The sequence below is a fragment of the Pleurodeles waltl genome, chromosome 2_2 (genome assembly GCF_031143425.1).
Source record: "Pleurodeles waltl isolate 20211129_DDA chromosome 2_2, aPleWal1.hap1.20221129, whole genome shotgun sequence".
In the NCBI taxonomy this organism is placed as follows: Eukaryota; Metazoa; Chordata; class Amphibia; order Caudata; family Salamandridae; genus Pleurodeles; species Pleurodeles waltl.
In genome coordinates, this window is record NC_090439.1 from 459,493,174 (window position 1) to 459,521,007 (window position 27,834).

General features: G+C 49.2%; 1 protein-coding gene across 2 annotated transcripts in view; it reads right to left on the reverse strand.

The window, feature by feature from the left end:
- Positions 1 to 27,834, reverse strand: part of CEP192 (centrosomal protein 192) — a 1,702,116-nt gene that overhangs the window by 423,128 nt on the left and 1,251,154 nt on the right. The window lies entirely within an intron of this gene.

The window sequence follows — 27,834 nt, forward strand, 5'->3', positions numbered from 1 at the left end:
CCCACTGGCAGCAGGGCATGGTAAGTTGCAGTGAGGCCAAGGTAGCACACCTGAAGAGGACTGACACGTCGCTGAAGCAGCAGAGAGGAGACTGTCCTTGCAGAGGTAGAGTGTTGGAGGCCGGGGTTACTTGAAGCCTTAAGATCCCTCGGAGCAAGAGTCAACAAGCCTTGGTTGCTGCAACAGTCGTGGTGCACAGGGATTACGTCCTGGATGAAGAGGCAAAGGCTCACATATCCCAAGTTGGACAGAAGGCAAAGAGGACCCCTCAGAATCACCACCTGTTTTGGAGAATCTTCACAAATCCAGAGGACAGCAGATCTCAGCAGCCGTATGTCGTTGCCTTAGGTGCATGCAGATGCAGGGGACTGACTTCTTCACTCCAAGGGAGATTCCTTCTTGCTTCTTTGGTACAGCTGAAGTCTTGCTGACCCCACAGGATGCACAGCTGTGGAAATGTTGCAAAGTGCTGACAGGAGGCGTGGAAACAATGTTGCAGGGCTAGGTCGCCTCAGTATTGCAGTCTTGCTCGGTTCCTGCAAAGTCCAGCAGCGGTTCTGGTGGTGAGGAGAAGAGGCCATTGCAGAGGAGAACTAGTGGTGTCATGCACGCCAAATCTGGGGACTCAACCTCAAGGGAGTCCCTAAATACGACAAAAAGAGGCTTGGTCACTTTGCAGGGTGACCACCAATAAGAGGGAGTATCTGACGTCAACTGTCTAATCGGACCACTCAGATGCTTCCTGGAGCCTCTGGCCATCTTGCTTTCAAGATGGCCGAATTAAGTGGCCACCTGGAGGAGGTCTGGGCACTACCCCTGGGGTAGTGGTGGACAGGGGAGTGGTCACCCACCTTCCTTTTGTGTAGTTTCACACCAGAGCAGGAACCAGGGGTCCCTGGACTGGTGCAAACCAGATTATGCGGGAGGGCACCAAATGTGAACTTCAAAGCAAGCCAGTGGTGCCGAGAGGCTACCCCTCCCCAGCCTTGGTAACACCTATTTCCAAGGGAGAGGAGGTTGCACACCCCCCTCCCACAGAAAATCCTTTGTTCTGCCTTCTCCTGCTTGAGCTGGTCAAGCAGCAAGAGGGCAGAATCCTGTCTGCAGGGCTGCAGCAGCGTGGGCTGCTCACAAACCCTGGAAGAATAGTAGAAGCAATACTGGCAGGTCCTCTATGGAGCCCCCAGAGCGCATGGAATCATGCCACTAATACTAGCAATAATATTGGGGTATGATTCTGACATGTTTTGATACAAAACACGCCCAGGTTCAGAGTTACCATTATGTATCTGTACCACAGATAGTGACCTATAGCCAGTACATAGCTAAAATTGCTTCCCCGCACTTACGAAGTCCAGGGAATTGTGACTGGAGTTTGTGGGGGCTCCTCCGCTCATGCAGGGGTGCCTACACACAGGGACCTGCATCCTGCCCTGAAAGGAACAAGCAGCAAAGGGAAGCAGGCCTGCTAAGGACTATTCACAGGTGAAAGCAGCACAATTTAGCGAAGCCGCTCGTGTTGAGGAAAACTAGCGAGTGGCAAAGAAAAGCAGGAACTCTCCAGGCAGTTTACAGATGCAAGTGGCAAAGTTTAGCAAGGTCGCTCGCGTTGAGGAAAAGTAGCGAGCAGCAAAGGAAAGCAGGGCCGCTCAGAGTGTCACTGGGTTTGGAGAATGAGCCTGGAGCAACCGGGCAGAGATCGGCAGGCAGCATGGCCACACAGCAAACCAGGGCAGCAGTTCCTGAAAGCAGTCAATCCTGGCAGAGTAGCAATCCTGGCACACAGCAGTCTTTACTCCAGCAGCGTGTTCTTGAGTCTAGAAGTGTACTGATTTTAGTGGGTCAGGGACCCAGTACTTGGACTTGAAATTGCCTTTGATGTGTGTGTGTGTGTGTTTGTGTGTGTTGGGGGGGGGGGGGGGGGTTTACAAAGAATTCCTGTGAAGTACACAAGTCCCCCTTTCAGGTCAGCACTGGCTCCAGACTATCAGTGGGAGGTAATACGTCCCTTTGTAAAGACTCTGGTCACTATCTTTTCAGGTGTGTGAGCCCTTCCCAACCTCCTCCCCAGGAGGACCAATCAGTATGCAGATGCAGGCAGATGTAGCTGAGTATCCTGTGTTGTGGGTGTCTGTAGGGAGTGCACAAGTATAGCTGTCACCTAGCCCAAGCAAAATTTGAATGGGAGACAGGCTGTAGGCACACATGCAGTGAGTGCAGAGTTGCCCACTTTCTAATAGTGGTATATCTTAAATAGCAATAATAAATCTGATCTTACCAGTAATGAGGATTTATTATTACCATTCCAATGGTACTAAACAGTATGCAGCTGTTCCTCTCAGATCAGGAATTACAACTTGGAGGTAATATAAGGAGTTCCCAATGCTGGTATAAGAGAGGGGCAGGCCTCACAGTAATGAAAAACGACTTTGGGGTGTTTTTCATTACCAGGACTTGAGAAACTTAAGAGAACATGTCCTCCCTTTTGCTTACGTGACACCCTGCCCTATGGTCTACTTATGGCCTACTTTAGGGGTGACATATGTAAGAAAAGGGGAGTCTAAGGTTTGGCAAGGGGTTTTAAATGCCAAATCAGGGTGACAGTGAGACTGCTCACACAGGCTCTGAATTGGCAGGCCAATTACATATTTACAGGGCTACGTAAGGGGGTGGCACAATCAGTGCTGCAGGCCCACTAGTAGCATTCAATTTACAGGCCCTGTGTATATGGTATACCACTTTACAAGGGACCTACATGTAAATTAAATAAATATGCCAATTGAGGATACAGAAATGTTACCATGATGTAGTGGAGAAGCACATGCACTTCAGCACTGATTAGCAGTGGTAAGGTGCTCAGAGTCCTAAGACCAACAAAAAGAAGGTCAGGAAAATAAGAGGAAAAAGGCAAAAGGTCTAAGGATGCCACATCCAACACTCACTCACTCCCCGGCTTCTCTGGAATTGATTGCATGGCAGACTTCGAAGGTGCCTTGGGGTTGTGGTAAAAACAAAAAACAACAAAAAACAAAAAAACAAACAAGTGGGCATAAGTCACACACATGTGCCTGTAGCAGCAGGCTTCACAGAGTTTAAAACAAGGTTTTCTTAGGGTACATATCTAAGAAACACAGAGCATAAAACCCATAAAAGGGTACAAAAAATAAGTAGAAATGATGGGGTAGTGTAGGGAGCTGGCTCAGTATATCCTGTATCAAAATGAGATATAGTGTACACAGAGTCCTGGAGGCTTGACAGAGGCAATAGATAATACTAATGCTCTATTTGTGGTAGTGTGGTTGAGCAATTAGGCTTATCATTGGGTAGTGTTAAGCATTTGTTGTACACAAACAAGCAAAAAGTGAAAGCACACACTCAATGACTTAACTCCAGGTTTTAATATAGAAAACAAATATTTTGTTAATTTATATCTAGAACCACAAGATTCATTTAGCAGGTAAGTACATTAAATGAAAGGTACCTTACATAGTAATACTTAGAACTTTGAACGGAATCACCAATGTACACAATTTTCTTTAAAATGGTAAAAAGCTATTTTAAAAGTGGACACTGCAATTTTCATCAGTTCCTAGGGGAGGTCACTACAGTACAGTTTTTGAGGTAATTAACAGACTTACAGATTCAATTCCCGGGGCATAGGTAGCCCACCATTGGGGGTTCAAGATAACCCCAAACACCCAGCACCAGCAACACAGGCCCAGTTAGGAGCAGAGGTCAAACAGGAGCCAAAATAATGTGGGCCCCTATGGAGACGGGGTCCTCCGGTTCCGGTCTGCTTGCAGCTAAGTACCCACATCGTCAGAGGGCAGACCAGGGGGGTTTGAAGGAGCACTGGAGGGGCCCCAAGTAGGCACAAAGACAACACCCTCAGAGGCACAGGGGCGGCCGGGTGCAGTGTGCGAACAGGGCATCAGGTTCTCAATAGAACTCTATGGCGGAACCGGGGGTCGCTTAAGCGCTGCAGGCAGGGCACAGGTGGGCTTCTCAGGCAAGTCACCAATTGGGAAAGGGAGAGGGCCGCCTACTGGTCGATTCCGCACCAGTGGTCGGTTTCTCTCAGGCCTGGGGGCTGCATGTACAGTGCTTCTCCAGCCAACAGATATCTTCGTCCCGGGCAGTCGCTGTCAGGGGGGATCCTCTGGATTCCCTCTGCAGGCGTCGTTGTGGGGGTTTGGAGAGGTCAATAGCTGGACACCTAGTTGGAATCGCCTGGGGATCCTCTCTGGCTAGTTGGTTTCTCTGGACACGGGTCGGGAGCGTCGGGTGCAGAGTAGTTGGACTCACACTTAAGGAGTGAGGTGAGAGTCCCTTTAACAATGGTTTCGTCGTCTTCCTGTTGAGCAGGTCCGCTGTCCACGGGAGTTTCTTGGTCCACAGTAATGCAGGCCGTCCCCTAGAGGCTGTTCAGGGGTCGCTGGTCCTGCAGAATGCATTGCTTCTTCTTTTACAGGTTTTTGGAGCAGGAGACAGGTCGGTAGGTCTGTGGCAGAGTCAGTTGTTGTCTCCTCCTCTTCTCTGTGAGGTTTTCAGCTCAGCAGTCCTTCTTTCTTGAGGTCATCAGGAATCTGAAGAGCTGGGTTCAGGGTCACCAATGGCTACTGTCCCTGAGGGTGCTACACCCTCCTTGTGCCCACTCCCTTGGGGGAGCGGGGGGTTCACGGCACATCCCATTCCCTTTTGTTCCTAATCCTCCAATGCAAGATGGGGGATTTCTCAAAGAGGGGGTCATTTCAGCTCTAGACACCTTAGGGGTGGTCCTGGCTGAGGGGGGTGACTCTGCCTTGTTTTTCTCATTATCACTCTGGACTTGCCGCCAAAAGTGGGGGCTCGTCCAGGGGGGGTGGGCATCTCCACTGGCTGGAGTGCCCTGCGGCACTGTAACACCAGGCTTGAGATTCTGAGGCTCACCGCCAGGTGTTACAGTTCCTGCAGGGGGAGGTGTGAAGCACCTCCACCCAGGACAGGCTTTGTTTCTGACCACACAGCGCAGAAAGGCACTCACCACCCCGTGTAATCAGAAACTCGTCTGGAAATGGCAGGCTAGCACAGACCGGTCAGCCTTGCACTAGTAGCTGGACTAACATACAGGGGGCATCTCTAAGATGCCCTCTGTGTGTATTTTTCAATAAATCCCACACTGGCATAAGTGTGGGTTTATTGTGCTGAGATGTTTGATTCCAAACTTCCCAGTATTCAGTGTAGCCATTATGGTGCTGTGGAGTTCAGAATGACAAACTCCCAGACCATATACTCAGTATGGCTACCCTGCACTTACAATGTCTAAGGATGGACATTGACACTGTAGGGGCATAGTGCTCATGCAGCTATGCCCTCACCTGTGGTCTAGTGCACCCTGCCTTAGGACAGTAAGGCCTGCTAGAGGGTGACATACCTTTGCCACAGGCAGTGGTTTGTGGGCATGGCACTCTGAGGGGAGTGCCATGTCGACTTTGTCTTTTCTCCCCACTAGTAAACACAAGCTGCAAGGCAGTGTGCATGTACTTAGTGAGGGGTCCCTTGGGGAGGCATAATACATGTGGCAGCCCTTAGGGACCTTCCCTGGCCACAGGGCCCTTGGTAACACTGGTACCTTTTACAAGCGACTTATCTGTGTGCCAGGGCTGTGCCAACTGTGGAAACAAAGGTACAGTTTTGGGGAAAGAACACTGGTACTGGGGCCTGGTTAGCAGGGTCTCAGCACACTTTCAAAGTTGGCATCAACTCTAGGCAAAAAGTGTGTGAGAGTTTTGGGGGGGACGGGACCATGCCAACTGTGGCACTTTCCTACACCCCTCTAATCCAATCAGGGTAACCCTACATTTGGTACACTGCACAGATAGACAGCTTCCTACAATACCCCATGAAGAGCTGGTCATCCACCTGAACACTTGTGTGCGGCCAAGGTAGAACAGCAATGCTCTTTTTTGATTCCAGACAGTAAAGTCGCTCGTCTTCTTTGGAGGGATGTGGCAGAGCGAAAAATTTAGGCAGATTGATTGGCCTACATGAAACGGTGTAACAACTTTCGGCCTAAAGGAGGCCTTTGTGCATAGCCCCAGTTTGTTAGGGCAGACAAAAAGGCAAGGCGGCTTAGATAATGCCTGCAGTTCACTCACTCTGCGGGCACATGTAAAGGCCACAAGCAAGGCTGTTTTCAACTGGCTGGGGTCATTCCCCATGGGGTGCTGATCCTGCCCCTTCCCTTAGACAAAGCCTGGGGACACCACCTTGCTAGGTTTACTTCACTGTGGTGCTCTGCCACACCTGTGGTATTTCGTGGCCTTAGACCTGAAAACCTGCTGGGTGCCACTGTCCTTTTCAACACAGAGTCCTGGACTTTGATCATCGCTGCGCACCTTATCCTGCCCTTTGCCATATCGAAGTCCACTAGGCAGCTTCAATTTACAGAGGTGGTGTAGGAAGCTGGCTCTCTATATAGTGGACTAAAACAAAGTACACTATGCAGAGACAGTGGAACACCAAAGGTTTTTAGAGGCAGAAATAGATAGGTCTACGGTCCTTTTTGTGGTAGTGTAGGCGAGCAGCTGGGCTTATCAAGGAGTTGTGTTAAGCATGTATTGTACTCATAGACAATACATGGTACACACACTCAAAGATAAAAATCAGAGACCACTTTAGAAAAATAACAGTTGCTTTTATATATGCTTTGAACCAAAGAACTTCGTTATAAGGTAAACAGCTTTTAAATTTAAAAATACTTTACTGTTTCAAAAATTGACAGTGATTATGGAATGAAAATAAGAATGCATTTTCTCAGGTAAGTACACAACTTACAACCCTAGTCTTCAGGTTAGCACCAGGCAAGGTTCGGGTTGCTATCAACTGTGCACCCACAGCAGCACAGGAGCATCTGGTTGCCAAGGACAAAATCGGAGTTGGTGCCCAATGTTAGACAATGGAAACTGGGGGAGGATTGAAGAGACACTGCTTTCAGGTAAGTACAGACGGTGTCAGATGTTGGTCTCCGTGGGTTGAGGTAAGCACCAGCACCAAACGGGTCACAAGGCAGCACCAAACATACACCCTCAGCAGCACATGTGCCGACACAGCGTTGGGTGCTCAATGCTATCCAATGGAAACAGGGGGCACCCGCTGCAGTAGAGTGGGGTCAGGGGTGGATCTCCTGGGGTTGATGCAAGGACAATGGAGGCCACAAGGCAGCACCAAACTTGCACCCTCAGCTGGGTGCAGACTGCCAATACGTCAGGCTCCCAATGTTAGACAATGCAGATGATCCCTTTCAAAGAGGCTGCAGGCTCTGACCAGGACGCCAGGAGAGGTCAACCCACAGCTGTCCAGCTAAGGTAAGATGCTAGGGGTCGTAGGGACAAACAGTCTAGCTCCCCAAGGCCCAGGGGTTCCGGGTGGATGGGTGTACTCTGGCATCGAAAACAGCTTAACGGGCAGATCGCTGTCAGGAGGACCCCTCAGATTTAGGCTGCAGTCGTTGCTGTGGAGTCCGACAGGTGTCAGAACACGATGGTCTCTCGGTCAGAAGCCATGGAGAACCTTCGCTGGACCAGTGGGCCACTTGGACTCGAGCTGTGGGCATCAGGCACAGAGGTGGTTTTAGGTGGAAGTTTCGTGGTTCCTCTGGCAGACATCTTTCTTCTTTGGAGATGTTTCTTTTGAACATGTCCGCTATCCACAGGAGTGCTTGTTCTTTGTTGAAGACAGGCAATACTCCCAAGGCTTTGGAGGTTGCTGGGCTGCAGGACAGTTGTCTTCTGGGTGCAGGTTCTTTGAAGGCTGCAGACAGGCCAGTGGGGCTGGGGTAAGGGCAGTGGATGCCTTCAGTCTTCTCTGCTGGTGTGACTGTGTGGTGTCCAGCTCTTCTTAGGTCATCAGGAATATGAGTTGTAGGGCATGACAGGTGGTATTCAATGGGCTACTCAGTTTTTGGGTGACTACACCCTTTACTAAGACCACTTCCTTTGGGAAGTGGGCATAGTCCTAACCCTAGCGGACCCAATTCGTTCCATGCAAGATGGAGGAATTTAAATGGTGGGGTCCACTTCCGCTCGTCCACCATATGAGTGGAACTGGCATGAAATAATTTTCCCACCAGTTCCGTCACCAAAAGTGGTGTCAGAAACTGGGGGTCAGCATCCTCCACCATTTGGAGAGGCCTGGGTCGTATTTCAAAGGCAGCAAGGCCTTTCAATCTCCCCACCCTGAAAAGTCCATCTGCCTGGGAGAGGAGGTCACACCTCCTCCCAGAGCAGACCTTTGCTTTGAGCCCTCAAGAGCACTGGGAACCAGAACTCTGTCTTAAGTTGGCTCCACTGGTTTTGACCAGACAGTGCCCACACTAGGAGTTGGTTGATTTTGCACGTGGCACCTCTAAGATGCCCTCTGAGTGCATGTATTAATAAATCCATCTCTAGATTCAGTGAGGGTTTATTAATATAAGATGTTTGATACCAAACATCTCTATTGTCAGTGAAGCGATCATGTAGCTGGGGAACTCATAATGACCAGTCTCCAGGCACATGTACTTAAAATGGCTTTCCTGTTCACTTACTATGTCTGAGAATGGACAAAGACATAGCAGGGGCATATCTGCTCATGCAGGTATGCTTTCAAATGCAATAAAATGCACCTTGCCTTTAGGGCTGGAAGGCCTGCTAGAGGGATGACTTACATATATTCCATGCAGTGCAAAGGGGAGAGGGCACACAGGCTGTGTGCCATGTTGTGTTTTCATTTTAGTACTGCACCAAGACATGCAGTCTGCAAAAGCAGCACTGTGTGCACTTAGTGAGGGGGTCCCTGAGGGTGGCACAATTTGTGTTGCAGCCCTAGGTGGGCCTTCCTTTAGTACCCCCAAGCCCTAGGTACCAGGGGTACCTATTAGTAAGGACTTATAGTGGTAGCTAAGGTTTTTCCAATTGCGAAAAATGACTGTTCAGTTATAGGGAAAGAGATATGGCACTGGGGACCTGTTTAGCAGGGACTCAGTGCACTTTCAGTCAATATTGCACCAGAAACCAGGCAAAAAGTGTATGTACGGGGTTGGGGTGGTAACCATGTCAAAAAAGAGACTTTCCTACAGGCAGTGACGAGGAAACAACCTAAGTCTGGGAAAAACACGGACTCTTCCTCGGACCCTGCCCTGGATGTCATTATGAATGAACTCTGAACTCTAAAGACCACACTCTCAGAGGTGGCAGAGAACACTACCAAAACCTCTGAGGGCACACAGTATCCGTCAAGATATTACCTCCTGCAATGCCAGGCTGCCTATGGCTGAATCCTGCCTGGACCAGAGAGACAAAAAACTAGTGACCTCTATCGACCAGGAGCAAGATCACTGCTACCTCCAGAAGTAAACTGAGAAGCTGTAAGACCGGTCCCGTAGGAACAACATTCGGTTATCAGGGGTGCCAAAAAAGCTGGAAGGAGATGACATCATGGGTTTCTTGGCCTGCTTCACGCCAGCTATTACCAACCTGTCCTTTAACCCTCCCTTGGAGTTAAAGATAGTCCACAGGATTTGACAATCCAGGCCACAGCACCATGAGGGTCTGAGGCATATTATTGCATGCTTTCCAAGATACCTAGGCACGTGATCCACGAGGCGAGAAAGAATGTTTCCTTTCTACATGACAGCCATAAAATGTTCCTGTCCTAAGATTTTTCCCCGGAAACCCAAGCCACCTGCAGATGTTTTCTCCAACAGGTTTAAGTGGGTAATTCACTCCTCGGTACACAAGGACTAAGTTGAGTTTGACCCCCCATCGAACGTCAGCGCCCCACCTCCATATTCTGTCAATTATCCTTTGAAGAGTTCAACATGATGAAGACAATAAGCTTAAGGTACCTCTGGATGCCGAGAAAGCTTTTGACTGGGTTGGGTGAGGTTACGTTTTCCAACAGCTGCACTGCTGTGGATGGCTCCAGTGTTTGACAGGATCCAGAGGTTGTAATATAACCCCACAGCCATAATTCCCTTCAAGACCCATGCAGCCACCCCTTTCGAGGTCCAAAGGGGTACTAGACAGGGTTGCCCATTGTCCTCTCCTCTTTATTCTGGCCCTGGAAATCGCTGTACGCACTTCTCCTGACATTCATAGCATTCCCCTCCCTAGTGATGAGCACAAACTCACTATGTATGCAGATGATATCCTAGGCACCCTCACTCACCCTATCTCATTGTGGCCTCATCAATCAAACCACTCATTTCTCTTCTCTCTCTGGTATAGGATAAACTGGGGTTAAAGGAAGGCCCCTCCACCTCACAGCCCACACAACTTGCAATGTAATTGCAGGCCTGCCTTTTATATGGTCTTCCTCCTCCATGAGATATCTCGGAACTAAAGTCACCCTGGATCTCCTAATATAGTGGGATGTAACCTAGACCCCAACATGCAAGCACAAAGGCCGATATGGCTTGCTGGTCCCAGCTTAGCCTCTCCCTTAGGGGGAGCACACGTACTCAAAATGAATGTGATGCCCTGACTGAACTTTTACCATACTTCCACTTCCACTCCGCATCCCGGCCCCCTTAATGGACACTCTGGAGACAATCCTAAAAACATTTTTGTGGGGGCACCAGAAGCAGAGATTGAAGCAGCTTGATGCTGCCAATGAACCAGGCGGTATAAGACTACCAAATGTCTGTTGCTACGGGCTGGCATCCCAGTAGGTGATCCTTAAATACATTATCCATACCATTCTTGACACGCTCAGTTAAGTGAGGCTGGAGTCATCCATTCTGGGTTGCCTTAGAGCCATTAAAATGTTGTACACTGGAGATGCACCAGGACTGATGGATTCTATCCTGTTCTGACCATCACAATCCTGGCCAAGTGGAAGGCTCACCTGTTGCTGAAGATCTGCCTCACTGTTCACGTACAGGCCCCTATGTTGTGCAACGCCTCATGGTTGATCTGGGAGTTGGAGCCCAGATGGCAAATGTTTGAATCTAAGAACATCCGCCACCTCTCTGACCTCGCCAAGGGCGAGACCTACAAATCCTTTGCAGAGGCTCAGAAATGGTACAGCCTCCTCTCAAGCCACTTTTGGGGCCACCAGCGCTTGCAGGGTTGTCTTTGTCATGCCTTGTGCTCTCTCCCACTCGACCTGCTTTCTTCACCACTGATGGACTACCTCTGGAAGTGGGGTGTAGGAAGCTGGCTAAGTATATGATGTACACCTATAGGTGAGGCACCCTGCACTGAGTCCAGGCAACCCTTAGTGATAGTGTAAGTGGTTTCTTATAACCAAAACTCGTAAAGGGTGGCCGTGGAGAGCAGCTAAGCTAAGTGTTAAGCAATTCCAATACCCACAAGTCAGTGATTTATCCACAAGAAAGACCCACACCCAGTACTAGAAAAGTAGAGTATTATTTATTAACACACAGGCACCAAACAAACCTTGGTATATCTCTTAACCGCAGGTATGAACACACAATATACTTAAAAACAGGTAGGTAAAAGCATAAAATGATATGGGACCCTCTGGGTGGTTGAGGGGGATGGCACCATGTACTACAAAAATGGGTTAGTAACAATCCAACCAGACAAGACTAATACTCAAGGATCCTAAGGTCTGGGGAAGTACTAGAAGACCAGAAGTAAATAGCAGAGCTTCCCCAGAAGCAGAGGTGATAATTAGTGTTGGTGTACCTAGGATAAAATGGGATAGTCGCGGTTGGAAAAAGGTTGCAGAAGGACCCTTCACAGAGGGCCTAGAAGAAACCTGTTAGAGCAAGGAAGGTTCAAGAGTGTCCCCACCCAAAGATACCAAAGAGAAGTGAAGTACCTACAAACAGGGAGCCCAGGTACAAAGGGGTGAAATTGTCTCGGAACCTCCCGTTGAAGACAATGCAGACCTCAGCTTTCCAGCTGCTGCAGTGACACATGGACCAGGTCAGTCGAACCCAAGTGTGGATTCCCGACAAGGAGTACCTGAGGAAAGAGATGACAGAGTCCAAACCTCCCGGAGTCACCCAAGGGGTTCAGGAGGGCAATGCCCATCCTTCAAGGGGGTACTTCACTGTTGGACAGTTGTCGTGGAGAAGAAGCTGTGGCGTTCAGGTGATACAGAAGGATCCCAGGAGTCGTCCACGAGCAGTCCCACTCTGGTCGTCGAATAGCAGAGGGGTCAGTGACCAGCAGGGCCATCAACAAGCCTTGGCAAATGCAAGAGGAAAGATGCACGAAGAGTTGCAAAAGATAAGACCAGAAAGGCTCAAGGGACTCAACCTTCACAGGTAAGTCAGGGGCAGCCCTGAGCAGTGAGGAGAGCCAGCAGGAATTGATGGAGACCCCAGGAGAACGATCTTGCGGCAAGCACAGGGAGTCGTGAGGAGGCCTCAGCAGTACAAGATGGATGCCCACGTTTCAGGAGTTGCAGGGAGGACGTCAATCTTTGAGCTGTGTAATGTTTGAGGCTGAGTTCGTGAGGCAGCAGGATCCACAAACCGGTCATCAATGCTGAGGTGCCTGCAGCTGCAGGGAAGTGACTCCTTCACTCCAAGAGATATTCCTTCTGGATGTCTTTGGTGCAGGTAGAGTCCTTGTGACTCTGGAGGATGCATGGCCACAGAAGTTGTAAAGTCCTTGCAATACTCAGGGACAAAGTTGCAGTAGGAGCCCTCCTACCAGTTGCAGTCTTGTCTTGGTTCCTGGTGAAGTCCAGCAGCAGCATCCAGTGTCTAGGTTGGAGAAGAGTCTTGAAGACAAATCTTGCAAACTAATCTGTGTTCCAAACCCCAGGGAAGCCCTTAAGTAACCCAGGAAGGGGGTTGGGCACTTACTGCAGTGACCCACCTGTCAATGCGGGTCAGGGACGTCACTCAGCTGGACTAACCAGTCAGATGCTCTCAGGGGCCACTGCTCATCTTGTTTCCAAAATGGCAACATCGAGTGGCCCCCTGGCAGAGCTCTGGGCATCTCTATAGGGGAAGAGTTGGACAGGGGGGCTGGTTGCTTCCTTTTCTTTTGTGTGTTTCACGCCAGTGCTGGAGCCTGTGGGTTCCTGCACTGGATGAAATAGGTTTTGCAAGGAGGGCACCAAATGTGCCCTTCAAAGCAGTCTGGTGGCAACTCTGGAGCACCACCACCCTAGCCCAGAGATACCTATTTCTAAACGAGAGGGGATAACATTTCACCTTTATAAGAAATCCTTTGCTATGCCTTCTCCTGTCTGAGTTAAGCTCAGCAGCAGCGCAGCAGAACAGTGCCTGGGGTCGGTGGAAGCACTGGCTTTCACACAGACCTTGCAAGGCTTCACATGCAGACATGGGGGATCCTCTAAGTAACCGCAAAGTACAAAGGTATCATGCAACCAACACTGGAACCAGTGTTGTTGAACAAGTTACTTACCTTCGGTATCACATTACCTGTAGAGACTACCTGCAGATTTGTTACCTTAGAATTCCCAGGTGTCAGATAAGAATCCGAAACGTTTGCTGAGCAATACCCTTGCACATACCGTCGGGTGGCGTCGTCGGCATCCCTGGAGCTGGTGTGATGTCACTGTCACCTATATAGGCACCACCCAGGCATGCATACATCAGTTCCTTTTCCACGAACTTCCAAGCCAGAAGCGCAGAGCCATGGATAGAACCAACAGCTAATCTGTGCAAAATCTAGGACCCTGAAAGGGACAATCCCTAAACCTATTAGACGTGTCCGCAGAGTGGGGAGGCATGGGTGGGTGTAAGGAAATCTGCAGCTAGATAGTCTCTACCAGATAATGCATTACTGAAGTTAAGTAACTAGAACATCTGACAGAGACTTCTAGCTGCAGATTCCTTACCTTAGAATAGATACCTAAGCCATAACCTCCTGGCAGTGGGCTCCGGACAGATCTTTGCACTAACAGGCAGTGTCCAGTCTCTATGCACCCGATTGTCCAGGCAGTAATGTCTGCAAATGTGTGCAATGAAGCCCATGTTGCTGCCTGACAGATAACCAGGACTGGAACACCTTGTGCTGGCACAGTGGTAGCAGCCTTGCCCATGGTAGGCTGAGCCCTCAAGCCCTCAGGATGCTGCTTCTTGGCCAGTGTGCAGCAAATCTTATTGTAGAGAACAAGCCAGCACGAAATGGTTTGTTTCTGCACTGCCCGGTCCTTCTTTGCTTTCACATACCCCACAAAGAGTTAGTCATCCACCCAGAACTCTTTTATGCGGTCAAGGTAGAACGACCACACTCTTTTTGGGTCCTGCCAGTGGAGTCGCTCCTCTTCTTTAGAGAGAAGCGGTGGAGCAAAGAAGGTGGACAGGGTGATGTTCTGACCCAGGTGAAAGGGGTCACCACCTTAGGGAGGAAAAAGGCACGAGTTTGGAGTACCACCTTGTCTGGAAACATGGTGAGATACAGCAGCTTACATGAGCAAGACTGCATCACACTCATCCTCATGCTAGATGTTACTGCCACTAAAAAGGCTGCCTTGATGGTGATCAGCCAGAGGGGACAGTTGTGCAGTGGCTCAAAAGGAGCACACAAGAAAAGGAAGGACCAGATTCAAGTCCCACTGAGGCATGACATAGGGCGGAGGAGGATACATATGTACAAGCCCTTTAAGAAATCTATTTACATCTGGGGATTTGAATAATGAAGTCTGATCAGGAAGCCGAAGGAACATTGATAGGGCGGAAAGATAGCCTTTGAGAGTGCCCGAGGCAAAACCCTATTGGGCAAGGGACAAGTTAAAGAGAAGGATATCAGAAAGAGAAGCATAAAGATCTTTCTGTACAATAATATACAAAGCATTTCCAGCGGCAGGCATAGACAGTATTAGTGGAGGGACGCCTGGCTGCCAGAATAACTTTACAGACTTCGGGAGTAAGGTCAAAAGCTGTCAACTGTTGCCGCTCAATCTCCATGCATGAAGGTGCAGAGTTGACAAGTTTAGGTGGAGAAGACTTCCCCTACTGTTGCGACAGAAGATCTTCTCGAAGAGGCAGCCTGATTGGAGGATCAATGCTCGTTTTCAGAAGCTTGGGATACCAGACTCTCAATGCCAAGATAGGAGTCACCAAAATTACTTGGGCTCGGTTGTTCTTGATCTTCTTGAGAACTGTTGACAGAAAGGCGTACAGGCGAACTGAACTCCACTCATGACAAAAGTCTTGTCTAGCAATTGCTGCCTTAGAAACTCCAACATGCAATACCGCTGACATTGCGTGTTCTCTGAGGAGGCAAACAGATCTAACAGAGGTGAACAAATCTAACCAGAGCTCTCCCCACTGCTGAAAGAGTCCTTGTGCAACCTCCAAATGGAGACATCACTTGTGATTCGCTAGGCATCAACAGTTGAGTTTGTCTGCCCTAGCGTTTAGAGAACCTGCCAGTTGTTGAACCACCAGGTTTTTGCCCTGCTGTTCCAGCCATGTTCAGAGACGCAGGGCCTCTTGACAAAGGGTCCACGACTCCACACCGCCCTGCTTGTTGCAGTACCACATTAAGGTGGTGCTGTCCGTAAACACCTGCACCATCTTCCCTTTCACAACAGGAAGAAATGCTTTCAATGCCAGTCGGATCGCCAGAGCTCCAACAAAGTGATATAGAGTCCGGATTCCGCCAGAGACCAGAGGCCTCTGATCTCCACCTCTCCCAGATTGCCGCCCTATCCCAGAGGTACATATCTGTCACTACTGTAAGATCTGGTTGGGGAAGGGAGAGGAGTCTGCTCGGACCCAATCACGTTTCACTAATCACCACTACAGATATTTTGCAGTTCCCTCCGAGATCTGAACCATATCAGTGAGATTACCCTGATGTTGTGCCCACTGGAACTTCAGGTCCCACTGCAGAGCCCTCATATGCCATCTGGCATATTTGACTAACAGGATACTGGAGGCTAAGAGGCCGCGCTGCCTTAGGGTCTGTCTCATCGAAATCCAGAATAGAGGCTGAAACATTGGTATCATATCCTGGACTCGCTGCTCGGGAGATAAGTCCGAAACTGCACTGTGTCCAGAACAGCTCTGATGAAAGTGAGCTTCTGAGAGGGAGTCAGGTGTGACTCTTGCACATTTATAGTGAACCCCCATTGAATGCAGGAGCTTCGCCGTCGTCTGAGGTGGGTGACAAAAACATGCAGTGAAGGAGCCTTCAAAGCCAGTCATCGAGGTAGGGGAAGACTGAAACCGCTAACTTGCGCAGATGAGCTGCTACCACCATCATCACTTTGGTGAACTCCCGAGGGGCACAGGTGAGGCAGAAGGGGAGCACAGTAAACTAAAAATGCTCATGGCCTATCTTGAACAGCAAGTAGTGCCTGTGGGCAGGCAATATGGGGGATGTGAAAATACGCATCCTGTAAGTTCAAAGCTACCATCCAGTTTCCTTGGTCTAGAGCAGACATGACCTGAGCCAGAGTGAGCATCTTGAAATTCTCCTTTTTGAGGAAGAGATTGACATAACGCAAATCTAGAAAAAGGCGAAGTCCCTTGTTCCTTTTGTGGATCAGAAAGTAGCAGAAATAACAAGCACTGTCTACTTCTGACATCGGGACCCTTTCTATGGCTCCCTTGGCCAAGAGAGCTGTTAACTTCCTCGCAGAGCAAGACTAAGTGATCTTCCATCAGCCATCCCTTTAATGGAGGCATGGAGGGACAGAAAGACTAGAAAGGGAGGGAATTGCCATTCTGTATGATCTGCAAGACCCATGTGTCCGATGTTATGGACCGCCAGTGAGGGAGATAAAATGGAATCCTCCCTCCAACTGGATGTTTGTGGTCTTGCATAATCACACTAGGAGGACTTGGGCGCTGGGGCGGAGGGTGGCTGGGTGGTGGACGACTTCTGTCCAGGCCATCTGGGTCTGAAGGCACCACAACCTTGTCCCCGCACAGGATGCTGACTTGATGGCGGACAGTGGCTGGACTGTGGGTGGCATGGTACCCCACCCATTCCGAAGCCTTTAAAGGGGAGAAAAGCAGAGTGTTGTGAGGGGTTGCAGAGAGGCCCAAGGACCTGGCCGTAGCCAAGAATCCTTTAAACGCTCCAGCACCAAGTCTGCCTTCTCACCAAAAAGGCGGGAGCCATCGAAGTGCATGTCCATAAGGTTTGCCTGCACATCCCCCGAAAAGCCAGATGTATGAAGCGACGCAGGGCCACCGTCGACGAACTCGCTCTACCCAGAAAGTCAGTCGTGTCCAAACCACACCTAATCGTAAACTTGGCTGTATCTCTCTCATCTTTGACTGCTTTTCAGTGTGTGTCCCGCACGCCCTCTGGGACCCGAGGCAGCACCTGCGCCACCATATCCCATAAAGTATGGGGAAAAACAGCATGAGGTGTTTAAGGGCCTCAATGCCAGGCTGGAGGAAAAAACTTCTTCCCAAGTTGGTCCAGCCTCTTGGATTCCCTATCCTGGGGAGCGGAAGGGAAGGTGCCATGGGAAGTGGAGGCTTGGACCACCAAACTCTACGGGGTGGAGTGTTGGCTGAGGAAGCTAGGATCATCTGGAGCTGGGACATGGTGGCGGCCAACTGTCCTATTTACAGGAGCCTCTGTGCTGTGTCTGGACTACATCCCCAGCAGGACATCACTGAAGGCTTCATTAAAGGGTAACATTGGTTCCAATGTGGCAACCCCCGGCTGAAGCACCTCTGTCAGGAGGTTAGTCTTGACTGGCACCATAGGCAGACCAGGTCCAAGACTTAAGCTGCCCTACGCACCACCACAGAATAAGATGCACCCTCCTCCGTAGCCACGGAAGGAGGTGAAGCATGCCATTATCTGGAGAGGTGTCCAGTCCACTGGCTTCTGCTATCTCCTCATACCGTCCATTTGCTCCAATCCATAAGGTCCTGAGACCCCTTCCCATTCCTCAGTAATGCCTGGTTGAACATAATTAGACTCAGGCAATGATCTGGCCCCTGATGGAGCTGTTGGTGCCAGAATCGGCGTTGTAAGATGCCGTTCAGGCTCCAGATCATCAGGTATGAGGACGGGGCTTGCACCATCGGTGGCACGGTGTAGGAAGCTGGCTCTGTATATACTATTTCAAAGTAAGAAACAGTGTGCACAGAGTTCAAGGGTTCCCCTTAGCAGTAAGATAGTGGCAAAAAGAGATAATTATAATGCTCTATTTTGTGGTAGTGTGGTCGAGCAGTAGGCTTATCAGAGGGTAGTGTTAAGCATTTGTTGTACCCACACAGGCAATAAATGAAGAACACACACTCAAAGACTTACTCCAGGCCAGTAGCTTTTTATATAGAAAAATAAGTTTTCTTAGTTTATTTTAAGAACCACAGGTTCAAGATTTACAAGTGATACTTCAAATGAAAGTTATGGAACTTTGAATAATCACAATAGCATGTACAGTTTTGACAAAAATGGAAATAAGCTATTTTAAAAGTGGACACAGTGCAAAAATCAACAGTTCCTGGGGGAGGTAAGTAATTGTTAAGTTCACAGGTAAGTAAAACACTTACAGGGTTCAAAGTTGGGTCCAAGGTATCCCACCATTGGGGGTTCAAGGCAACCCCAAAGTTTCCACACCAGCAGCTAAGGGCCGGTCAGGTGCAGAGGTCAAAGAGGTGCACAAAACACATAGGCTTCCATGGAAACAGGGGTTCCCCGGTTCCAGTCTGCCAGCAGGTAAGTACCCGTGTCCTCGGATGGCAGACCAGGGGGGGGACACAAGCAGGGACAGAAAGTACACCATCAGCGGCACAGGGGCGGCCAGGTGTAGAGTGCAAACAGGCGTCAGGTTTTGTATTGAAAGCAATGGGGAGATCCAGGTGTCTCTTCAACGATGCAGGCAGGCGGGGGTGGGGGGGGGGGGGGGGAGGGAGCGGGGGGGTGCTCCTCGGGGTAACCACCACCTGGGCTAGGCAGAGGGTCACCTGGGGGTCGCTCCTGCACTGGAGTTCGGTTCCTTCAGGTCCTGGGGGCTGCGGGTGCAGTGTTGGTTCCAGGCGTCGGGTCCCTTGTTACAGGCAGTCGTTGTCAGGGGGAGCCTCTGGATCCTCTCTGCAGGCGTCGCTGTGGGGGCTCAGGGGGGGTCAACTCGGGCTACTCACAGGCTCGCAGTCGCCGGGGAGTCCTCCCTGAGGTGTTTGTTTTCCACAGGTCGAGCTGGGGGCGTCGGGTGCAGAGTGGAAAGTCTCACGCTTCCGGTGGGAAACGTGGAGTCTTTAAAATTGCTTCTTTGTTGCAGAAAGTTGCAGTTTGTTGAACAGGGCCGCTGTTCTCAGGAGCTTCTTGGTCCTTTGAATGCAGGGCAGTCCTCTGAGGCTTCAGAGGTCGCTGGTCCCTGTTGGATGCGTCGCTGTTGCAGTTTTCGTCTAAGTAGGGAGACAGGCCGGTGGGGCTGGGGCCAAATCAGTTGTCGTCTCCGTCTTCACTGCAGGGCTTCAGGTCAGCAGTCCTTCTTCTTCTTTAGGTTGCAGTAATCTAGTTTCCTAGGTTCTGGGGGCCTCTAAATACTGAATTTAGGGGTGTGTTTAGGTCTGGGAGGGCAGTAGCCAATTGCCACTGTCCTTGAGGGTGGCTACACCCTCTTTGTGCCTCCTCTCTGTGGGGAGGGGGCACATCCCTAATCCTATTGCGGGAATCCTCCTTCTACAAGATGGAGTATTTCTAAAAGTAAGAGTCACCTCAGCTCAGGACACCTTAGGGGCTGTCCTGACAAGGGGGGGGGGGGGGGGGGGGCGACTCCTTGTTTTTCTCATTATCTCCTCCAGCCTTCCCGCCAAAAGTGGGGCCGTGGCCGGAGGGGGCGGGCAACTCCACTAGCTGGGATGCCCTGTGGCGCTGTAACAAAGGGGGTGAGCCTTTGAGGCTCACTGCCAGGTGTTACAGTTCCTGCAGGGGGAGGTGAGAAGCACCTCCACCCAGTACAGGCTTTGTTCCTGGCCACAGAGTGACAAAGACACTCTCCCCATGTGGCCAGCAACATGTCTGGTGTGTGGCAGGCTGGCAAAAACTAGTCAGCCTACACTGGAAGTCGGGTATGTTTTCAGGGGGCATCTCTAAGATGCCCTGTGGGTGTATTTTACAATAAAGTGCACACTGGCATCAGCTCAGCGGAACCGTATATGGGTATCCCCTGGTACCCCAATACCCTGGGTACCATATACTAGGGACTAAGATGGGGGCACCAGTATGCCAAATGTGGGGTAAAATAGATACAAGTTTCCAAATTAGAAGGGAGAGAGCATAGTCACTGGGGTCCTGGCTAGCAGGATCCCAATGAACACAGTCAAACACACTAACAGGCAGAAAATGGGGATAACCATGCCAAGAAAGAGGGTAGGTACTTTCCTACAGAAGGGTATGCTCAGACATGGGTCCCATGCTCACTGAGCAACTGGATTCAAGCTAGCCTGGCTGATGAAGGGTGATACCCTGAAACCGGTCCTAGGATGCTGGTTACCGGTCCACGGAGAACCTGGCTTGGCAGTTCGGGCTGGACTGTTCCCTTGGGGAACAGGGTCAAGACTGATTTGCATATGGCTGGGTCCAAACTGGGGTGAGCAAAAACACAACAGATTAAACCCAGATTTTTGTGACTGAGGGTGAATGTTTGCATTGTTCGGCATTCTTTCCATCATCTGTTCTTTTTGGATTTGGCGCAAAACTGGACAAAGGCAAGGGGAGTGACCACTCCCCCTGGTCCATCACCACACCAGGAGTGGTGCCCACAGCTCCTCCAGGTGGCCACTTGGTTTAGCCATCTTGAATCCAAGATGTGCAGAGGTCCCTGGGAGCATCTGAGTGGCCAGGTCAGGTAGGTGACGTCACAGTTCCTCCTTGATAGGTGGTCACCCTGCCCGGTGACTAATCATTCCTGGGCTATTTAGGTTCTCCCTTTAGGGTGGGACCTCAGATTTGATGTGCGAGATTCCAGCACGACTCCTCTGCATTGTTTACTTCATCTTCTGGCCACTGGGACTGCAACTGCACCCTCCAGGAACAGACAATCTGCAACTTCAGTGACGACTCCGCTCTGCAACATTGTTTCTCTGGCTCCTTCCAGCAATTGCAACATTTTCCTGGCTGTGCATCCTCTGAGTGCGGAGAGTCTTCAGCCTGCACAAGAAGTAAGAAGGAGTTTCGCTTGGAGCGGAGGAGTCACTCCCCTGCATCTGCAGGCACCAACTGCATAGACGACTGCCTGCATGGATCTGCTCTTCTCCAGAACTGCATGGATGCTACATAACATGTGGTGGTCTGGATAGGTCCCGTTGGTCCTCTCTACCAGCTGTCCAACTTGCCTCTCCTTGTAGGACAGTACCCCTGCTCACCTTAACTCTTGCAGCTACCAAGGCTTGTTTTTTCCTCCTCCAATCTTCAGGCTCTGTGTAGCTCTGGCCCACAGCATCTTTTCCTGAAAAGCACAGTCTCCCCCCTGCTGCTCCAGCGACATAGGACTCCTCTTCATGTGTGCTAAGTGGGCCTCACTGTGACTGCTGTGCCTGTTGCCAGTGGGAACTACCTCCTCTTCTTGTGACTCTCCCAGCTGCTGAGGGTCACCCCGGACTCCCCTCCTTGGGCAGAGTCCCGTGGACCTTGTTGGTCCCCTTCAGCCTTGCAAAACATCTTCTCCGTCTTTCTTGCATTTGCCAAGGCTTGCTGGTGGTGTTCCAGAACCACTAACGGACTGCAACCCGACTGCAGAGATGGGACACCACTTGCATAACTTTTGGGCCTTCTCTTCATCTCCTGTGCTGCACTGCTGGCCTTCTTTGTCCACCGTCGACCTGGTCCTGCATCCATAGAAAGGTGAGTAGTGGCTCCTGCCACAACCAGGCGCTCCATCAAGAACTGAACTTGGTCCCCTTCCTTTGCAGGTCCTATTCTGTCAGGATCCACCTTTGGATTCTTCCAGTCTTGTTTGGGTCTTGCACAATCCTTTTACAAAGTACTTTTGTTGGGTTTGGGGAAAACCAGGTACTTACCTCTGCTCTCCTTGTCCCCTGGGGTCACTCTGGTACTCACCTCTTGGGGTTCCTAGTTCCTCCCGCTCCCCTCTACCGAATCCACATCCTTAGGTGGGGGACTGTCTCTCGTATTGCACTTTCTTAGTGCATGGTCTGGCCCTCCCCTAGGGCCTACACTGTTTTCAATAGGCATTGGTAAAAGCAATAGCTTTCCATGCTCGTTACTGATAGCTAATGTGTATATAATACTGTGTTTACTTACCTCCAGTTGGGGGACTGCCTATTAGTATTCTAGTATGTGTGTTACCATATTAAAGTACCTTTATTTTTATAACACTGTGTGGCTCTTTCATGTGTGATTGTGCTATGTGGCTAAAGTGGTATTGCATAAGCTTTCCATGTCTCCTAGATGAGTCTTGACTGTTCATACACAGCTGCATCTAGAAAGCCCTAGCTTCCTAGACACTGCCTACACTTCACTAATAGGGAAAACCTAGACCTGCTAGAAGGTGATAACACCATAGGTGCTCACCACACACCAGGCCGGCTTCCTACACCTCCCTTCCCCAGCTCTCGGGGAAGCATTCCCCCGTTCTTCCCCCTGTTGACCACTTCCTCACTCTGGTTGTCCAGGGACTAGGCATTGACTTCCTGGACCTTGGCTCTCCAGGTGGTTTATAGTGACTCGGTTTAGCTTCTTACTTGTGGTCATGCTCTATGCTTAAATGCATGCAGTTACTATGTGCTCTAAGCTTGCATTATTCTTGTTTCATTCAATAAAGAAAGTTTAAAAAAAAGATTATTGATTACGATTTGCCCGATGTACATAATATCATTTAATTTAAAAAAAAGTATTTTACATAGGTAAAGAATGGGATTCAAAGGAGAATTAACTGGAAATATTTACTCCCAGTACATTTTCACTTGTTGACAGATTATCTTTAAGCATCTCCTCATCAATGACAGTTAATCAAGCAGCTGGCCACTGGATGGTTGAACATAGTTTGCCCAACATTGTGAATTTGGTAGCTAAAGTTATTCAAACGACAACGACAAACCAAAGATGCTAACTGATTCAGTCATTTACTGTTTAGTTGGTGAGAAGCAGGTGTAAGAAGACATCAATGCTGTCATCAGCAGCAACTTCATCTCACTTGACGTTGATGAGTCTCCAGTGAACAATATTTTACTGGGAAAGACTACTGCCTTTCAACAGAGACTGACGTTCAATTCTTTTTTAGGCTGGAAGTTCGGCAGAGTGTTTTGAGGACCTGTGAAGAGAACGTGCTTTCCAGGAAGACATTTAGTCAGATGCTTTCTTGGTAAAACAACTGAGGAATCTTCTTAGTACTTTCTTTACATTAGATGTTTAGGTGTACTTATTGTGAAACCATCCCCTAAGGGATGTATCCCAGAAAGGAGAGTTTCTCTATTGTGGTCCTGCAGGCAAAAGGCTAGGTGACCGTTCCAGTCTCCATGGATCCTGCAACGTAGTCATTCAGTTGGCAAGTTCAGCAGCCTTATGTTTGGGATGCACTTAAGAAGTGGATCATAAATTCTACTTATTGAAAGCAGTACTTAGTTGGGAAGTTGGGAGGTGTAAGTGTTGTTCTGGTTAATCAAGGAAATCCTGCATCAGAGAGGGCTAAGTAACATCAGTGCAACCTGAGATATGGGACAGTAGTATTTTGCAAAAGTATGCAATGATGATCATGAAGCTGCACAGCAGATGTTGGTAACCAGAACACCTTAAGAAAGAGCCATGGAATCACAATGGCCATAGTGAAACGAACATGAATGTCTTCTGCGTTGATCTCTTCCAAGGCTTGCCGAGTGAGGCACAAAGTAGACTGCAAGATGTTGCTTAAGCAGGACTTAAAAGGGGCAACACCCTCCAACTATGAACTTAGTCCAGCAGCCTGTATAGATGGATTTAATGAACAAGTTACTTACCTTCAGTAACGCATTATCTGGTAGAGACTATCTAGCTGCAGATTCCTTACCTTTGAATTCCCTGGCATCAGCTTCAAATCTTGAATCTTTTTGCTGAGCAATACCCTGCGCGCACAGTCGGGTGGCGTCGTTTGGTTCTGCGTGCGTCGTCCGGCTTGCGTGGCTTTGTCAGCTATCTATCCAGATAAAGTGGTTTTCAGAACTCGTGCCTCTCTCCTCCCCAAGGTGGAGACCCCATTCCATCTTGGTCAGAACATCACCCTGCCCGCCTTCTTTGCTCTACTGCACCCCTCTAAGGAAGAGGAGCGACTTCATCAACTGAAGCCAAAAAGAGCATTGCCGTTCTACCTTGACCACACAAAAGAGTTTCGGGTGGATGACCAAACCTTTGTGGGGTACGTTGGAGCAAAGAAGGGTCAGGCAGTGCAGAAGTGAACCATTTTGCGCTGGGTCGTTCTCTACATTAAGATATGCTACACATTGGCCACGAAGCAGCTTCTTGAGGACTGGAGATCTGTCAGGCGGCAACGTGGGTGTCTTTGCACACGTTTGCGAAACATTACTGCCTGAACAGTCAGGTACGAAGGGACGGGTACTTTGCCCGTTCAGTCCTCCAGGACTTTCTAGTGTAAGGAGTGGTATCCGCAGCCCACCGCCAGGAAGTTATAGCTTGGGTATCTATTCAAAGGTAAGATATCTGCATCTAAAAGTCTCTATCAGATGAACAAATTACTTACCTTTGGTAACGGATTATCTGGTAGAGGCTATCTAGCTGCAGATTCCTTACACTCACCGACCCCTCTCCGCTTCTGCGGATATGAATAGTAGGGTTAGGGTTTATCCCTTTTCAGGGCCCTAGTTTCGCACTGACAAATGTTGGTTCTATCCATGACTGCTTCTGGCGTGGAAGTTTTGTGGATAAAAGAACTGACGTACGCGTGCCGAGGTGCTGTCTATATAGACAACCATGATGTCACAGATGGCTCCAACGACACTGATGACGCCACGTGGAGCCGGACGACGCACGCGGAACAAAACGATGCCACCCGATGGCACGCGCAGGGTATTGCTTAGCAAAAAGATTCCTGATTCAAAGCTGACACCAGGGAATTCAAAGGTAAGGAATCTGGAGCTAGAAGTCTCGATCGGATATATGACTTCCTAGCTGTTAAGATGAGATTTCTGACCTCACCAGGAATGTGTAAGGCTAACTAGCACTTCTAAATCTCCACCTGACCAACCACAGCATCTGGAGATCAAGATAGAAGACCAGACAATCATGCTGTAAGGATAAGTCTGCTTTATAAAGGAGAGAATGGGTGACCAAGGGCTGAGTGCCAACAGAATGGCACACCGGATTCTCCTTGCTCAGTCAGAATGTGATGATCAGTCACAATTAATATCAACTGTGCTCCACCCTTCTGCACCATTCTCATGACTCCTGACAGAAGAATAATCAGCAGGAATGTCTACAGGAGGTCCTGGGACCAGTCAAACCAGAAGGAATTTCCCAGGGAAACATTCAGAGAGAAGTGTAAGGCACAGAACTAGAGATTACTACTGTTCTGAGCACTGAGAAAGAGATCCATGAATAGAAATCCTAATCTAGAGCGAATCATCGTGGTCACTTTAAGGTGTAGCTCTCTCTCACGATCCAGCAATGAAAGATGGCAGTGCATCTCCTGAATCAACCAACATGATGACTCCCAGTTGTTGGGCACACTTCCACAAGCAAATCGCTTCTCAACACTGCGCCTTTGACCTTACCCTGCTCTGCCAATTGTTATAATGGATGGTGGAGACGGTGTTGCAACAGAATGTAAACTTTTCTTCCTAAATGGAGCCGAGGAAGGACTTTGGGAAAAGGATGACTGCCCACAGCTTGAGCACATTTAGGAGCAAGAACTTCTCCTACAAGAACCAAATGCCGTAATTTAACCCAGATGAGAAGCCAAGTCTAGCAAAGATGTGCCCAAGATCACAGCAGCCTGAGCCTGCAGAGGGCTCAAGGGTCGACCAGTTAGGTTGAGGGGATCAATCCACCAGTGCAGATCCAGGATGCAACAAATGGAAAATCCCCACCTAAACCAAAAAGACTTCCATGGTATTGAAACTGCTGTCTTTTTAGGGTTCTCATCCATCACAAGCATGAGGCACCAATAGGATGCATAAGGCCATGAGGTGTAAATGGAGCAAGATCTGAAGAACTGGGATCAGAGTTCGAGTCAGACACAGAACAACATCACCTGATTATCGGCAATCTCCTGAGGTGGAGGCAAGGCTTTCAAAGGGTTGTTTTAAGCATTGCCTCAATAAAGGTTTGACTGTCTGAAGGAGTGTGGGGAGACTTCTGGGAGTTGCTGATAAGGCCCAGGCGTGTACAAGAGCCAAAATCTGCTAAAGATTTTCAATGGCTAGTATTGTCGACATCAATTCAGAAGCCAGTCATCCATGTAGGGGAACACAGGGACCTGCACAGCAAAGCTGTCACACCCACTGGCACCTTTCTAAACACACATGGTGCTATAATTCCTAACATGAGGATCACAGACAGTTTTAGGATCCCACTATGAAGCCCCTGTGGGTTTGGGTAATCTGAATATAGAAGCAGATGTTCTAGAGCCACAGGGACATGAACCAATCATCCAACTTCAAGGCCTGCCTGAGGGACAGCAACTTGACTTTATCCTGTCAGATGAAAAGGTTCAGAAGGCGGAGATCCAAGTTAGGCCCCAGGCTTCCATCCTTTTTGGGGATCAAAAGGTAAAGAGATTAGGATCCTGTGCTCTTCTCCTCTGGAAGCACCACATCTATGATCACCTTTGAACCGGTGAGCATGCCCTGCAAGAAGGGGTGGTGCTTGATGGGGAGGTTAGGTAGGATAGCCCAGGCAGATTAGCTGGTAAACCTAGCAGTTAGCTGTAATCGCCTCCTCTGAGTGATACAATGAGTGCCACCCACAACAAAAGGTGATGACATGGGGGAAGGAGTCATCAGTGGAGTCTGGAATCAGGAAAGCTTGTATAAGACAGTGGGGGCTGAATGTGCTGCAGTCACTTGGACCCACCCCTGCCTAGCAAGGAGTGCTATATTTGCTGCAGCGTTTCATTGTCAGGACTAAATGGCCAAACAATAACCAAGACATTTCTGATAATTCTGGTGGAACTGAGGTGCAGAAGCAGCCAAGTGTAAGGCATGAGCCATTGCCCTTATTGTCTTGTAATTTTTCAAAGGGGAATATGTGTTCTTTCTGAAAAGCCCTTGTCATCAAAAGGCATGTTCATGAGTGACGCCTGGACATCTCCCAAAAATCAAGTGGAGTGCACCCAAGAATACTGAAAGAGCATGAGAGCCAGACCCAGAGACTAAGTAACAGTGTGCACTTCATGTTCTATTTTGATGCACTTACATCATCACTCAAAGAATGGTTTCTTCATATGTACTGGCAGGATGACAAATGCCAGTTTCCAGAAAATATGAACATATCAAACTAAAAGACAGGTGGTATAGGCCAGACAGAAAACAAAAGTGGCATTATCACAAAGTTTGTGTCCTATAAAATCCACATTCATTAATCCCAATTAGGGAAGCCCATAGGACAAATGTTTGGGTTCTACTTAGAAAAAGACCAGGCCTTCTGTTGATGGGTGGGAGGACAAAATCTGAAAGTGATCAAGAGCAGTCTTATGGGATCTGTGGAGGTGCCTGCACATTGCTGGTCCCCACAAGAGTTTCTTCCACGCATCATTTATAGGATCTAGTAGAGCTATGCTGAACATTTTACGACTGCAAGAAATCCTGCAGAACATTAGACTTAAGTTAGTTCCAAGGCCTCCCCTCCCTTCTGGGCAACTGTTGTGCAAGTATTGATCTCCTATGAAGCTGGGTCAGAAGTACAAGTTACTTACCTTCGGTAACAAAATATCTGGTAGAGACATATTCTAGTTGCAGATTCCTTACCTTTGAATTTCCCCAGGCGTCAGACT